The following is a 4,168-nucleotide window of genomic DNA, read 5'->3' on the forward strand; positions in this document are numbered from 1 at the left end:
AGGCAGGCTTCAAAACATATACTAATTTCATAAAAAGAAAATCCAGAAATATCTCTAAAACACTGATTTATGCTACTTATTACTAGTAGTGAATAAATGTTTGCCTTTCTTAATATTCTATTAACACTTGTTATCTTACTTTAAAATTTCAGAAAAGTATACTTGTCATTTGATAAGCTATTCATATACTTGTTTACTTGTCAGCCTCACGTTGCCTATGGTTAATGAGAAATGCTTCAATTTTCATATAATAATACTTATTTTTATTATTATGGTTAGTGCTTTTTGGGAATTTTTATGAAATTGTAAACATAAATATCATAACAAATTTTGATCAACAGACAGTTCAGTATATATTTAGTCTATCATTTGACCTAAAATCCTCTATGAATACAATTTTAGAACAGGATAATTTGGAAGGATCCCTCATTTGGATATGTAATAGCTACTTGGTTTGTTTCAGTATATCTGTATGTTTTTCTACACACATATTCAATATATTCAAAGAAAATAAAAATATTTCCAAAAATTGTTTTGTCTTTTGGGTAGATATCTAAACCATGCTACATTTGTCTAGGATGAAAATTAATAGACAAGATGGGATTCTGAAAAAAACAACAAGTAAAAACTGATAAACTGCAATATATGGTTATGCTAGCGTGAATAACATTAAAATGATCAGGTTACATACATGATTGTTTTTCTGTGGTATGTGTTTGTTTTCAAGCACTGTCTATGATATGTGGAGAAGCAAAGGAAGAAGTTAGCTAAAGGCTCTCCAATTAGACCCTGTCTATGTGAGCCTGGTGAATGCTGAATCCGACGGTGTCTGTAGCAGAATTGCTGGGTAAGCATTTCATGATTCAGAAGGATGGGAACTTATAGATTATTCATTACTGAGAAGAGATATTCAGCCTTCTCTTACTTATCTAAGCTTTTTGCGGTGTAATTTCTCAGCTTATTACTAGTACAGATGATATAAATCAGTAGATAATTCTTCTGGCCCTTCTAACCAACAGGACAGTGTTTGATTCCGATGACAGAGATAAATAGGGAGGAGGAAAGTTAGTCTTCAGCATTGTTGTAAACATTGAATGCAGCTACTTTGCCCGCCTGTTGCCTATGGTTAATGAGAAATGCTTCAATTTTCATATAATAATACTTATTTTTATTATTATGGTTAGTGCTTTTTGGGAATTTTTATGAAATTGTAAACATAAATGTCATAACAAATTTTGAGCAACAGACAGTTCAGTATATATTTAGTCTATCATTTGACCTAAAATCCTCTATGAATACAATTTTAGAACAGGATAATTTGGAAGGATCCCTCATTTGGATATGTAATAGCTACTTGGTTTGTTTCAGTATATCTGTATGTTTTTCTACACACATATTCAATATATTCAAAGAAAATAAAAATATTTCCAAAAATTGTTTTGTCTTTTGGGTAGATATCTAAACCATGCTACATTTGTCTAGGATGAAAATTAATAGACAAGATGGGATTCTGAAAAAAACAACAAGTAAAAACTGATAAACTGCAATATATGGTTATGCTAGCGTGAATAACATTAAAATGATCAGGTTACATACATGATTGTTTTTCTGTGGTATGTGTTTGTTTTCAAGCACTGTCTATGATATGTGGAGAAGCAAAGGAAGAAGTTAGCTAAAGGCTCTCCAATTAGACCCTGTCTATGTGAGCCTGGTGAATGCTGAATCCGACGGTGTCTGTAGCAGAATTGCTGGGTAAGCATTTCATGATTCAGAAGGATGGGAACTTATAGATTATTCATTACTGAGAAGAGATATTCAGCCTTCTCTTACTTATCTAAGCTTTTTGCGGTGTAATTTCTCAACTTATTACTAGTACGGATGATATAAATCAGTAGATAATTCTTCTTGGCCCTTCTAACCAACAGGACAGTGTTTGATTCTGATGAGAGATAAATAGGGAGGAGGTAAGTTAGTCTTCAGCATTGTTGTAAACATTGAATGCAGACTATGAATACAATTTTAGAACAGGATAATTTTGAAGGATCCCTCATTTGGATATGTAAGAGCTACTTGGTTTGTTTCAATATATCTGTCTGTTTTTCTACACACATATTCAACGTATTCAAAGAAAATAAAAATATTTCCAAAAACTGTTTTGTCTTTTGGGTAGATATCTAAACCATGCTACAAGCCCAGTTTGGATTTGCTATTTTGTACCATTTAGTACAAAATGCTTGCTCTTGCTGTAACATTTAAAATATATATATGAGAAGATCATTGGAGAAAGATAGTTCAGAGATTCTAGGTGTAGAAAAGCAACTGACTGAGAAGCAAATAGTCTCTTAGGGAAAATGTATACAAATAAATAATAATTAGCTGTTCAAGAACAGCTTTTAAATTTTTTTTGTTTTACAATTAGTCATAACTTGTAAAACATCTAAATATGCACTCTTTTTGGTTTTTATATTTACCAAAAAGTTAAACACAAATATGTGTTAGTCAATTGCAGAGTTATTGACTTATATATAATTCAGCAGACTTTTTAAGGTCCCTGAATGACTCTTAGTAAATAGCACCATTATGTGACTAAATGGTCACCAGGGGTCTGCAAGACTCAATATAAATTCTCTGAAAAATAGTTCACATTAATTTCACTGTAAAATCAATTCCTTTTTTTTTTCTGAGTAGAGGGCAAATCACATAAAAGCATTTCACACCCCCCTGAAATTCTAAGATGTTAGTGTAATCAACACAATTTTGAAATCACTGTTAGAGTTTTAATAAAAACAAATGGTATCCTCCAAGTAAAAACATATAGCTTCAGACCATGTTAATAGTTTAGTATAGTTGGGCAGAGGAGAAAATGACGGCTGAATATGCAGAGCTGTTGGGCACCTAGTCCAAGGGGCAGACTGGAAATACAACTAAATTGGAGAACATTCATCTGGAATTTCCAACTGTGGTCCAGCTGAGGAGGTGACTTATAACAAGGAAGAACAGAAGGCACCTGGAGACCAGTAGGAAGGGCAAGATCACGAGAGGGGGGTTGCCAGGAACACACACACCCTCCTGCAGTGGCGCTACCCGCATCGCCCGTATCATATATACAAGCAGCTATGAAAGGTAGCAAGACTGCTGGCAGCAGCGGAGTCTAGGCTCAGCAGAACAGAGCCAGTCGGGGAGAAAGCTGCAGTTTTGACACCCTCCCGCCTTTTTAAAATCTCTAAACCTAGAGCACAGGAGTTTCCACTTGCAACTACACACCCCAGGCAATGTTGCAGGGAGAGAGGCATGGACTTGAGGTGCCTGAGGACAGGTGGGGGAGGGAAGCAGGGCAGGGAAACCTGAAAAAGCAGTAGCAGCCAGGAGTCCTGGTTGGGTCATTCATACGGTTTAAATGGCCATTTCCCCTGGGAGAAGCTACCTCCTCCAAACACCAAAAGGGCAGGTAAAGGAAAATAAAAAACAACACCTGCCCACTGTGAGACAGCCTGCTACACCCTGCATTTTGAGCTTTACTTTGGAAAAAAAGGCGGAGGCCAAGCTTACAGGTCTGAATAGTCTCAAGGAGCCCTCCGTGATGGTGTGGAGGGGGGGGCCATCCGCCACGCCCCCCCCCAGTATTCCAGGAACCAGACTGATAAAAACTCCAGAGTCCCATCTGACTCCATTGGACCATACAAGGACCTCCATCCAGCAAAGGGCAGAATAACATTTTGGGCCACTGGCAGAGGAGTAGTTCTGGGACAGGAAAAAACACCCATCATAGTCCCTGAAAATGAAACACCACCAACCGCATCTACAGCCCTGTCAGAAACAGACTCTTGAGTGTTTAAGACTGACAGTGGCAGACAGGTAAAGAGGGCAGATTGGCCCCTCCTGCTTGAAGCCAAGGCCCATGGAGACAGACAAAAGCAGTGGACCAGCAGATCATTTGGAGCTTCAAGGAGGTTGCTAAAAACCAAAAGACAGTGCCTGGCAGTGGTTAGCAACTAAATATCTAACAGAAAGCCCAGAATTGGCAGACAGAAGAGTGGGGTCCTAAGCCAGCCTCCACGGGGCACTAAAACTCAGCTGAAGTGAACGACCTTCATTGTTTGACTTTTGATTTTGGTATTGGGTGCATATATATGTTAACATATATATGCACCCAATACAGGAGCACCCA

This window comes from Myotis brandtii, unplaced genomic scaffold (genome assembly GCF_000412655.1).
Source record: "Myotis brandtii unplaced genomic scaffold, ASM41265v1 scaffold344, whole genome shotgun sequence".
Lineage (NCBI taxonomy): Eukaryota > Metazoa > Chordata > Mammalia > Chiroptera > Vespertilionidae > Myotis > Myotis brandtii.